A 13,369-nucleotide genomic window follows, 5' to 3' on the forward strand; every position below is an offset into this window, starting at 1 on the left:
TCCAGAAAACTTAACCTGAATACATACAGCATGACACACAACTACACCTTACATTGATTCAAATATCTGAACCTACTAACGCTGTTTGGTATCCACACACTATGGTGGCAACTGGGTATCAGGAGCAAGTTAGCCTTTGCAGAGTATGCATATCTGCTACCAGGCTTTTTGCTCCCTTCAGAAAATAATCATACACAACAGGACACACAAGAGCAGATCCCATGCTTGCAACGAGAAATGGCATTTTCAGGGAGCTTCTGATTTTCCATCCGTTAAAATTAAAATCCAGAAAAATGGAAAAAGGAAGCACCAAGTTACATAATAAACGCTATAGACTAAATTGGCAAGCATAGTGTCTCACTCCATGGCAGTGCAAGGCAGAAAATCCAGTGCGGAGGTTAGTGCACCCAATTCTCCAGAGATTAAAATTTCTATGTAGAAAAATGAGAGCTACATTGTATGCTTGATTCTGGAGCAGAGCCTTGTACAATTTACCCATAAGTATTTATGTTAATGGATAGTTCCTTAGGATTCACTTTCACCTGGGTTTCTAGTCCATTAACATATTGATTTTTACAGACATCTTGTCAAAAAAGCCTGAAAAAACATCTTGCCCCAGATGTTCTCACATTGGTGCTTCTGGCCATAATGTTCTCTTTCTTTGGAGCCAAAGGCCCCGATGCCTTAAATACATCACTATAGTGCTGCATGTCCCCAGGAAAATCTGGCCCATTGATTTTGATATATTTTTTGTTGCTGTGTCCCGACACAGCAACAAAAATGTTTACAATTGAAATCAAACTGTTTGCTGATTATTTTTAATGTCTCTAGCCAATCAGAACATTTTATGCTGGCTGCAATTTAAGTATTCATTTTTAAAAATTAAATTCATTTTTCTTTTCATGAAGGTAAGGGATATCAGTGCTGGAAAATAAAATACTTTTTTTTGTGTAACCAGCGTCAACATTAAGCACTTGCATGGATCGGTGCAGATTAAAGCTCTCACTAATTTACCCCAATAGTGTATTTGAGCCACAATTTTAACAAAGTGCCTCCTACTACCCCAGTGTGGCATTTCCATTTCCCACGTCAGCATCCTTTTTGGCTGTTAGTCAGACTGTCAACTTTGTCCCAATCTGTTTCCAATTATAGGCACTTTAGAACTGTGAGCTCATAGCCTACAGAAATGGGGGTTCACTCTGCCAGAACTTATTTAATTGAGGATCTCAACAGCTGTCAAGAGAGAGGAGACTGTCATCCCGTCAGTCTGCCTCTGACCTCTGATACTGCTCCATGAGCAGTACTGTAATATAAATAGCATAACGTCAGTGCCTTTGGCAGCAGGCAGCACCACCTCAGGGAGGGGCACAGGTTACCTCATGCCACTGGTGGCCTAATACTGGCTGCTGGCAGCAGTTCTGGAATCTATGGGTCATAGTTTCTTGTCCATAATTTCTTGGCCACATACAGGCCGAGAGTTCAGCCCACCCAGCATAGTAGCTGTATGTATCTTTCCCCAATACCAGGGAAGAAGATCTTCATCAAGAAATTTAGAAGTTGTGACTAAAACTTTTGAATGGTTGCACAGTAGCCACCTGCATACTAGAAGACAAAATATAAAGTACAATTGCTTCAAATAGAAATAACTCCACAATCTAAACAATATACAGCTAATTCTTTAATACCTTCTCACCAGCATTGTAACAGTCCCACAAATTCCGATCTCACATGCTTTTACCTTTTATCTGGCCTGCACTCTTACACTCTATGATTCTTTTCTCTCTTGTTTTTTTATGTCCACACAAGTACGGAAAGAAAAAAGAAATGGCACTACCTTTGGCGCTGGAAGTCAAAACCTTGATACCCTTTTACACATTAGAAGATTGTTGTAGACAACCCAATAGTGTCATTGGAGGATCAAAAAGCTTCTTGGTGAGAGATTTTATTGGGTGCCTCTGATAGAAAATGTTTGCAGAGACAAATGACTCATCGAGGGTGGTATTTGTTGTCAAGTCTGTCATTTTTGATATAAACCCAAGAGGTGTGAAAGCAATAAGCTTTACCCATTACAGGCTTGTAGAGTCATGTGTGTCTTTGTTCCCAAAGCTTTGTTTTGCACACAGCATGTAAATACACCAGGCATGGAAACAAAGACAAGGATAACACAAATAATGTGCACTGAATTTAAAAACAGCAAAAGGTGGAAATACTCAGCAGGTCTGGTAGCATCTGTGGAGAGAGAAACAGATTTAACGTTTCAGGTCTGTGACCTTTCATCAGAACTGACCTGAAACAGACCTGAAATGTTTCTCTCGCCACAGATGCTGCAAGATCTGCTTAGTATTTCCATTAATTTTATGTTTTTATTTCAGATTTCCAGTATCTGCAATATTCTGTTTTTGCATTGAATTTAATCTTCCTTGGGACAAGAGGTTGATTTATGACAAACAGGAAAGGATTGGTGTTGGTGGCTCTATAGTAAGATGTTATTGAACACATGACCAGGATCTGTAAACATGCAGACCAATCATCTTCCACACTATCATCACAGTCCTCAATACATCTCTAATTCCCAATCAACTTGGAATTCCACCTGTCATGACATGACTCTCGTTATCAACCTGCTCAAAAGCCCCCTTGTTTTCACCTTTGATGACCTCATTCCCTCCAAGTCATTCATGATGTCCCTTCCCCATAGTTCTGCCAGCTATAGATCACATATTGTTGCTGCATCAGTCCTGCAGTGAATAGCATTAATTTGACAGCAAGGGAATCAACTCAATCACAAAGCTACTTCTAATGGAAGTGTAATATAAAAGCTGCATAAGTTCATTTACTATCAGGGACAGTGCGGCACAGTGGCGCAGTGGTTAGCACTGCCGCCTCACAGCTCCAGCGACCTGGGTTCAATTCTGGGCACTGCCTGTGTGGAGTTTTCAAGTTCTCCCTGTGTCTGTGTGGGTTTCCTCCAGGTGCTCCGGTTTCCTCCCACAAGGCAAAAGACTTGCAGGTTGGTAGGTAAATTGGCCTTTATAAATTGCCCCTAGTATAGGTAGGTGGTAGGGAAATATAGAGACAGGTGGGGATGTGGTAGGAATATGGGATTAGTGTAGGATTAGTATAAATGGGTGGTTGATGGTCGGCACAGACTCGGTGGGCCAAAGGGCCTGTTTCAGTGCTGTATCTCTAAACTAAACATTTTAGAAATGAGACTCAATTTGCATGCATCAATTGAATTAGAGCTGATTCTGTTCAAAATGTATAAATCACAATTTTACCAAAAGTGGAACATACAGTTAGGTCACCATTGGGCTAACTAGTGGATAGAATGCTGTATTATATCACGCTTTTGCTCTCCAACTCAATGGGCAGGGTTTTTCACAAGTCTATTTCAGATGATCTTTTCTTATTATGTTCCTTACTACTTAAGAAAAACAAGTAAAAAATTCAAAACCAAAAAATCCCCAATTAAACAAGATCCTTAGTTTATGTAGAAAATGCTTTTTTGGTTGAATAGGACACAGCTGTTCTTCTTGTTGAATACAGATCATTTGCCAAACATCAGAACACACTGGTGTCTTTTGTTACAGAATCAAATCTGAATTGGTGTGTATTCTCTCTACACACACACACAGCAAAAAATAATTGCTTGAGTCACTCTGTCACATAGGTAGAATGCTGGGCAAGCCCCTTGTTATTGCTCTGTTTAGCTGGGTTTCTACTTCTATTTGCTCATATAAGCCTGTTTCATATACATTTGGCAAACAGATTGCACACAACAGCAAGAGAACGCAGCTCTATAATTAAGAATCTAAAGAGACATGCAACGCCCAGTTTGAAGAAATGGAAAGAAAAAACCTCACATCAAACTAATTTGCAGGCTTCTCAGAAGATTTACACACAGAAATAAGGTGGTAGGTGGAGCTGACCCACTCTTCATAAGGCCAAGACACAAGTTTTCATTTATGATGTTGTACTGGATGTAATGGCAATTCTGAAAAATATCCTCAATGTTGTTACTTAAGATCCAAATGTTAGAAAAACACCTAGAATTTATTTGCAGGATGGTTCATGATTAAGAAGTGAATAATTTATATTCTTATTGAAGAAGTGCCAACCAGAGCTTAGCTGGTACCTAGTATTATGAGCCATACAGGGATAGAATGCCCCAAATTTAACTTCTGGTAAAGGCTGAGATAGCCGATCTCAACTAGGGTGTGGTTAGGTGCTGACTTCAGTAGCCGTAAACTAAGGAGAGGAAATATGGACCAAGGTTTCTTGACTGCTTTTCATTGAACCCGCTGATGAATGCTGTGAAGTACCCATCACCTTCCAATTACGTGTTGACACGGACGGTCTAGGACAGCACATGAAGAATGGCCTTTGGAATAGCTAAGGTACCCAAGGGCAGAATTCCACAGTACCTCACCCAGCAAATCAGTGTCATTGCACAAATAAAATAGGCAAAATTTAATTTTATTGAAAGAGTTGCTAATCTTGGAATAGCTTGCCTAAAAATACCAATGTTTCATTGTTATGTTGAACAGGGTAGGAAAATCACAGTGAGGAGCAATTTTTTATGAAATGTCTTTCAACATTTTTATCTTAGCTTTTATTAAGAGTATTTTTTCTACTGCCGGACTGGATTTGTGATGGGGGCATATCTTTCTTTTCTTTTATTTCTTTTATTTTATTTATTTTGTTTAGAGATACAGCACTGAAACAGGCCCTTCGGCCCATCGAGTCTGTGCCGACCAACAACCACCCATTTATATTAATATTTTATTTAGAGATACAGCACTGAAACAGGCCCTTCAAAGCTCTGAAGCAGGCCCTTCACAGCACAGAAACAGGCCCTTTACTTACTAACCCGTTAGTAAAATTGTGCAAGTTTTTTGCAAATCAATAAACCAGATACTGCCTCTTTAAATAAGTATGTGTAAATTAAATAAGTATATGTAAAATACAGTGTAGAATCTGTAATTAAGTTGAAGTAATTTAATTGTTGCTGGAATTTGCAACAGTATTTTGACTGAGCAGTTGCCAACGATTTGCTTTGAGACAATAAAAAATATTTTTGTTTATACTTAAATTTGTGAACTAATCACAACTGGTTTCATTTACAAGAAAATGTATCTTTAGTATGTGTTATGTGAAAAATAGATGTTTATATTGTCACAAAAGCATGCTATGCTGCATGATGATTTTTTTTATTCCACCAGCTGGAAACCTGAATTAAATTTTTTAAAAAGGAAAAAAAGGACAGATAAAAGGTGACTGTGAGCAGCTAAAATGGCCATCGCAATTTGCATCAAAATACCCTACATTCCAATACACGAGGTGGAGACGTAGTGTCTGCTCAGTCCCCAGCCAGAACAATAACCTGGGAATTTTGAGTGAACTACCTGTCCTGTCCCCATTAACAAGACATTAAAGGCGATCACTTGGGACATTAAACTGGCGGAGATGATCCACTCAAAGGCAATCATTTGAATAATTGGACCCTGGTTAAGAGGAGGGAATTCCTCGAGATGAACTGATTAAGTTGTAAGAGGAAATACACACTGGGTGATAGTCATGTGACAAGCCCCACAATCTGTGTGTTTTAGCTGGTTTTTCTCTCTCTGCAGACCAGACAAGCAACTAGACACTGACTAGAGAAGACCCAAGTGGGGTCCCTCTCTCTCTCTCTTTCCAGTCCAGTTTGCCAGTTTCGAACCCTGCCTGCTGGCCGTACCACCAAGGACTATCACTGCTGCAGACAGAGACCCCGTGAAGGAAACCATCTGCATCGCTGTCCCCACTAAAACCCCGAATCAGCTGGCCACATTGGCAAGCCGGAAGCCTCAGGACCACTGTGTTTAGCCGGAAGAAAAACAAGTCACCAACCTCCACAGACTGTATACCCCTTTTTATTTCTCCGGTCTCTAAACCAACCAAGCTATCCTTCCCCACTCTGTAACCTATTTGTGTGTGTATGTGTGTGAACCTCAAGTGTGTGTGTACGTGAAATTTGGAGCGTAGTTTGTTATTTTACTTAGATTGATTTAAGTACAATAAATCTTACCTCTTTCTTTGTTAAACTCAAGAAAACCTGTCCGATTAGTTCTTTTGTGATCATTGTACGTAAATAGTTAAACACTCATTGAACTGGCAAGCACATTCACTTTAAAAAAGAAATTAACCTGTTGCGGTCAAACAAGGAGAGGGTCAAGAGGGGATCCCTTCGACCCCTCCTCACCTGATCATAACAATATTTGGCTGATCTCAGACTTATTTTCTTGCTTTGAGTTAAATTCATTTGATTACAGTTTTTCCTTTAAACTCAAAGATGATAGATCCAAATCCAACAGTGCACAATCCATTATTACAAATCTTTAAAACAAATCTACGCTGCAACTACACTACTGCAATTTTCTTCATACTAAAACATTTGAGGCTATATTTACTTATCATTTGACTAATTGATATCCTGTGGCATTGCACACAGTTAATGATGACCAGGTGAAGCAAGCTGGGTGTGGAGTTATCATTCCATCCCCATTTTAAGGTATACATTCTCCAGCATTTGGAGGTTAGGTTGTTTTACTATGATATCACCAGGGGCTGAATTTTTGTTTTGGGGATAGGAAACAGGAGCTAGAACTGTTTCTGGGTCCCGAACCTGCCCCTGGGTGGAAACAGTCACTCATTGGGATTTTGACCAGGGTGCCCCCTTAATTGGCATGGAGACAGGTTCCCTGTCCAATTAAGGGTGGCAGGTGGGCACTCGAAGCTGAAGAGCCCAACACAGGACTTCCAGCTTGAAAGGTGAAGCCAGCTGCAATAAAGGGCAAGTAACTAAGAGGATGCTTCAACATGAAGATGGCCTCTCAGCAACTTCTTTAAAAATGTCATTAAAAAATAGAAAAAGAAGCTAAGCCACCATTGTTGGGGGTGGGGTGGGGAGAATCCCTCTACAGGGCAGACTTTGGCTGCACCTGGACAGGCAGGAAGGGCGTGCAGGCCTGCCTGGAGCACTGACACATTAGCCTGTGCAGGGTGCCCGCCTCCAAGCAGTTGAACTGCACCCCTGTCACATCGGAAAACTGCAGGCCGACTGGAAGATCCCAGTCCTTTACCTACAATTAACAAAGCTCTTAATGAGCCTGATTGGCTGGCTGCCTAGTGGGGGCAGGCAGCCTTGTCGGGTCCCGAACCTGCTTCCCCCAAAATGGCCAGTGCTGGGAACAGTGTCGGGAAACTGGCAAGCCAGCCAGCACTGGTATTTTCGGGCTGCATCCCCCACCTCAGCAGGGCCTGAAAATCCCGCCCCATATGTGTGATGCCACCAATAACAAAAATGGCACTGCTGTTCTTGCTTGTTTCCCTGGCCAAAAAATACATTAGCTTTTTTTAAGGAAAAAAAATGCCCTTTCGATGTATAGGATAATCTGTATAAACTATACTTTTGACGGAAACAAGTTTCACAACCTCTCAATGCTACACACATTGATCATCTGAAGAAAGTATTCCCAGGTGCCTCAACGGTTCACTTTAACCCGAAAGTTCAATCTCCCCTTTCAATGGCTAATACAGACATGCTCTTAAAAATAGGTTAATGATTAATTTGTTTCCCACCTCTGTGGTCTCATTAAGTGAGTTGTACTGTATTATTTTAATCAGGCATCTACTCCTGATCATAGTAAGTGCTATATGACTGGAACGGAGCTACCAATCCCCAAAAAGTTCAAAAGTGCCGACATTCCTGTGCTTCCCTCTCAAAAAACAACATTCCAATGCCAGCCTCCACCAGTCAAAAACTTAATAGTTGAGGTCACCTAGCACCAGTGGTTTTCTGAGGAGTTAAAAGTATCAGGATTACAAAATACCAAGAGCTAGTCTGGTTACAGACTGATAAAAAAAATCATAAGCAATAAAAAAAAGATTCTGCTTTAATCAGGATAACAAGACTCAAATAGTGACAGGCTGACTGGCAATGGCGCCAATCCGATGAACAGCAGAAGACTGCAGCTTAACACCAAAAGCCAAGCTGCTGCTGGCTGATAAAGATGCACAACTGAAATGCACAGTACAGCAACACACTAATTCAATCATTGACTGTTCATAGAAAGCACAAAGCAGCATTGTATAGTCCAAAAGACTACTGTAAATATTTTAAAGTGCATATTTAAAAACCCAAGTGTGTTTTGGGAAGGGGGTGGGGGAAACAGAAGAATTGCAAGTTACCAGTCAGAGTAGTAGCTGTAACCCGACACGGCAGCAGATTCTAAAGGTCATCATGTCCGCTTAGCATTCATTTAATAATATGGAAGTTTCTGTCCACAAAATGAACTAGGTAGTAGACACTACCATGAGGAGGACCCCAAAGAGCAAAATTACTTAAAGTCTTAAAATGTGAATCTCTCAGCTTCCAAGAAATGAGGTTGATGGGCTTCACAGATGATGCTAAGATTGAAGGTCCTGAGACAAACTGATGACAATTGTATCAGTGTAAATTTCCTGTTCATTGTTTTGTGTGTCAGTATGTTTCATGGCCTTATGGTCACATCCCATTTCTGACAATTTTCCAATGGTTTGACATTCTGGTGTTTTGATGAAAGGAATTATTTACTATGGCCTTTTCAAAAAAAAGATGGCTGCAGATGCAGATGGTATGGAAGATAATACAGGCAAGTAGCTGACTGAAGATGATGATGACTTACATTTGTATAGCACCTTTCACAACCACTGGACGTCTCAAAACACTTTATAGCCAATGAGGTACTTTTGGGGCATAGGCATTGTTGTAATATAGGAAACGTAGCAGCCAATTTGCGCATAGCAAGCTCCCACGAACAGCAATGTCATAATGACCAGATATTCTCTTTTTCTCATGCTGATTGAGGGATAAATATTGTCTAGGACACCAGGGATAACTTCCCTGCTCTTCTTCAAAATAGTGCCATGGGATCTTTTATGTTCACCTGAGAGGGCAGACGGGGCCTCAGTTTAACGTCTCTTCTGAAAGACGGCACCGCTGATAGTGCAGAACTCCCTCAGTTTTGTACTGAAGCGTCAGTCTCGTTTTTTTGTGCTCAAGTCCTGGAGTGGGATTTGAACCTGAAACCTACTGACTCAGGCAAGAATGCTACCAACAGAGCCACAGCTTACTGACTGACAAATATGGTGTCACCCAGATTTCCAAGAGCCTTGAATAGTAGGAAATCTGTTGCAGGAAATGCTTGATGTGGAAAAAGAAAAGGTGTGAGTCTCACAAGGTCTTCTCCCGATTGTCTGCCGTAATGCCAATGGCAAAATTCCAGAAAAATAACATAACTGGAAGTTGATCATGACAGTTTGTCATATCTGTATTACTCTGTAGGCAAAGGGAAACACAGATACTCCCTCCCACTGTACCTAAGAAACACTTCAATGCAAACAAAAAAAATCATGTCTCTGCAATCAAGGCCATTCTCTCCGGTTGCAAATACTGTTCTGGACTCTGCTAATTGAGATTGAATTTCTAAATCTAGTTGCTCTTCTGAAAGTTACCTGGCTGATAGTTCATGCTTTCTAAATGCAAACAATCTTTTAGATTATTAACAAAAAATGGCCTAACTCTGTCTCCTCTGGTCTTACATTAGTGCCTGGGAATTTCCTCAGAGCAACTCCCATTTACAATGGTAACGTCGCTGGAAATGTAATTTCCAGCAAAATGATTGCAACAGGAAGCAGCTACGGTGAAATTCCTAGCCTAATGTAATTAAAGCAAGCCAATAAAAACGCAGGCAAAAGAATGCATTCCAATATGGGGACACCATGTCACAGAATGGTATGATGCATGCTCATGGTTGCGATTTCTTACACAAGTTCCAAATTTCAATAATGTCATTTGGTACAAGGGGCAGAGCAAAAGGGTTTCCCCAAAATGGCCCTGAGAAAATTAAAAGGCAAGTCAACCAGTGTAACACCCATTGTTTCTTGTACATCATTCCTCTGATTATTTCCTGAACTTATCCAAAGAAGATTGCAATATCACAGCACTATTTGCCAGATTTAACTAGGTCAATATAATTGCTGTGATCCATTACTTACTCTCTGAAAGAGGTCACCAGATATGAATGTTGTGCATGATGCCAATTAGATCCTACCTTTTTGGCAACCCACATACCATTTTTCAGTAGTTTTAACCATTATATTTTTCTCCCAAGCATACCAGAAGAACAACACAGCAGCTTTAATGAGGCTTACTGATGTATTGGGCATACTGAGCTAGTGAAATGGTAAGAAACAGTCTGCTTTCATAAACTGCCATAATGATACCACATTAGTCATTAATCCCCTACAGCCACTGAAAAATACTAACAGGCTTATCCAAAGGGCAGTACAACCTGATGCTCCCCAACTACTAGAAATCCGAACTCTTGAGGAGTGAAAAAAAGAGACAAAAAAAAAGCATCCAGCCAATTTCAGAAAAATGTCTGGGAAATTCTCCCTGGTCTCTATCAAGGAAAGAAGGCAGGAAGAACTTGCATTTATACAGCTTCTTTCACAGCTTCAGGACATCCCAAAGCTCTTCACAGTCAAAGTGTAGTCCCTGATATAAGGTAGGGAGATGCGGCAGCCAATTTGTACACAGCAAGATCCCATAAACAGTGGAGAAATAAATGATCAGATAATCTGCTTTAATGGTTGAAGGATACGTATTAGCCAGGACACTAGGAAAACTCTTCTGCACTTCTTTGAAAAGTACCATGGGATCTTTTACATGCACCTGATGGAGCACATAGGACTTCAATTTAATGTCTCACTCAAAAGTCAGTTCCTACAATAATGCAACACTTTAACAGTGCTATTTCTGAATAATGTGCTCAAGTACCTGGAGTTGGGCTTGAACTCACAATCACCTGACTCAGAGAGGGAGTGCTAACTCTGAACCAAGGCTGACACCTACAGAAGCTCCAGAACAAGGTTACTCATGACGTATCACTAGGGGAAATTCACTAGGCAAGAACTCTTCAGTAGAGCTATCATCCTTGATGCCCACCTTTGGAGAGCCTCAATGGCCATCAAATGATTTTGGAGAACAAATACTGGGCACAATATTTCATGTGTGGATGAACTAAAGCCATATTTGTGTGCTGCAGCACAAACCCTGGCACTGTGATTTTCACTTCATGACTTTGTTGCTACTTTATCTTGTAAATAAATTTTCTTTTTTAGTGGCAGACAGGATCAGTGATAGAATGATGTCTTCATGATGTTATTGCACCCCCTTCCATTTATTCATTTGGTGAGTTATCTTTCTAGACAGTTTATTAACTACAGCCTCTTCAAGTTAAATGGAAACTGAAAAGATATTAAACTAAAAATTATGATTGTGAATACAGTTTCCATCAGACACAATACAAAAACACAATTTTTCTTCATTATATTAACTTAATTTAGCAATATTCTGTCCTTTTCAAGACATGCTGGGGATGTCTGGAGAGAAGAGTCTCAAATCTATCGATAAAAGTCAATCTTTTTTTATATATTTAACTTTTCCTCCAACCATCGTGTGTTGATTTGAGTCTTGCTTCCTGTAGCTATTATGTTTACAAGCCTTGAGATTTAATCCAGGTGCCGTCATGTCACATCGGTGGAATTTGGAGATGAGATGACTGAAGTGCACACTGGCCCTGACGCAGCTCATCCACTGCTGAAAACCTCAGTCATGCCTTCATTACCTCTCGACCTGACTATTCCAACCTACTCCTGCCTGGTCTCCCCTGCTCTACTCTCCATAAACTTGAGGTCATCCAAAGTTCTGCTGCCCGTGACCTAACTTGCAGCAAGTCTTGTTCCCCTATCACTCCTGGCCCCCAGTCAAGCAAGGTCTTGATTTTAAAATTCTCATCCTTGTTTTCAAATCCCTCCATTGCCTCACCTCTCCCTATCTCTGTAATCTCCTCCAGCCTCACAACCCTCCAAGATATCTGTGCTCCTCTAATTCTGGGCTCTTGTGCATCCCTGATTTTCATCACTCTACCATTGGTGGCCTTCAGCTGCCTAGGCCCCAAGCTCTGGAATACCCTCCCATTCACCTCTCTGCCTCTCCAACTCACTTTACTACTTTAACTCACTCCTTAAAACCTACCTCTTAATATCTCCTTTTGTGAGTCGGTGTCATACTTTCTTTTATACTGCTCCTGTAAAGTGCCTTAAGACATTTCACTATGTTAGAGGCACTATATAAATATACGTTGTTGTTGAATGGAATAGTGAATAGTAAGAACAGATTTAAGAGGTACAGACAAAAAACAGTTGAACAGTCTTTAATAGGTTTTTGAAAGAGGGAAGGATAAGGAGGCAAGGTGAAGGAGTTTTGAGAAAGAGCTCCAGAAGCCGAGAGCAAAATGGCTATAAGAATAACTGCCAACAGAGGATGTAGACCAATAAGCTGAGGACCAAAAGGTGAAATCAGGAACATAAAACTGACTGAGCTGACTAAGATACGGTGTTGTGAGCCGCAAGAGACATTTGAAGATGAGATAACAGATCTTAAAACTGATTCATAAGAGGCAAGGGGAGCCAGTGAAGCCCATCAAGGAATTGGAAAGTAATGGAATTGCAATGCTTTGATTAGGTAAGAACATGAGCAATGGCATTGTGGATGAATTGCAGAATTGAAGGGTGGAAGCTGGAAGGTCAGTTAGGGGACTGTTTGAAAAGTCAAAGCTAAGGTCTCAGTAGAAGAGGGACAGAGGTGTGGGCAGAGACTGGCAATGTTCGAAAGGTGAAAGGTGAAAGAAAGCAGGCCACCCAACAGAACAGATGCAGGGAGGAAACTCAGCTTGGGATAAGGCAATGCCACTTGAACCTTGCCTAAGATGTTAATCAGGCAGGTTGATAAAGTTAGGGGTCAAGACATGTAGGTGGTTATGGGAGCTAAATGTAATGCCTTTGGCTTTTCCAACATTGAGATGGAAGAAATCTTAAATCATCTAAAACTTAATGTCACATGAGCAGGTGGAGGCCCATGCAACTGACTTGGAACCAAAAGATTTGGTGAAAGATAAAAATTATCAGCAGAAATGGAACCAAAACTAGGACTTTCAAATAATGGCACCTGAGAAAGCTTACAGACAATGAAAAAAAGGGGATCAAATGAGGATCCCTGGTACACCAGCCATGACCGTGTGGGGACAGGAGGAGAAACAACCTTAGGATATGTAGGAGGTAACTTTCAATTTCAACAAGGGCAGCAAACCAATCGCCTGTCATATAGCCCGGCTGATTTACCATTCACTTGAGTTCAACATAAAGGAAAATCCGGCAGGATGTATAACAGTGGCCAAACTGATACCACTGGTTTTTAACCCTCACCAAGTTATCCTGTAATGTC

General features: G+C 40.8%; 1 protein-coding gene across 8 annotated transcripts in view; it reads right to left on the reverse strand.

The window, feature by feature from the left end:
* The window catches only part of LOC137384908 (RNA-binding motif, single-stranded-interacting protein 3), a 1,676,909-nt gene that overhangs the window by 575,138 nt on the left and 1,088,402 nt on the right, over positions 1–13,369 (reverse strand). The window lies entirely within an intron of this gene.

This window comes from Heterodontus francisci, chromosome 2, assembly GCF_036365525.1.
Source record: "Heterodontus francisci isolate sHetFra1 chromosome 2, sHetFra1.hap1, whole genome shotgun sequence".
In the NCBI taxonomy this organism is placed as follows: domain Eukaryota; kingdom Metazoa; phylum Chordata; class Chondrichthyes; order Heterodontiformes; family Heterodontidae; genus Heterodontus; species Heterodontus francisci.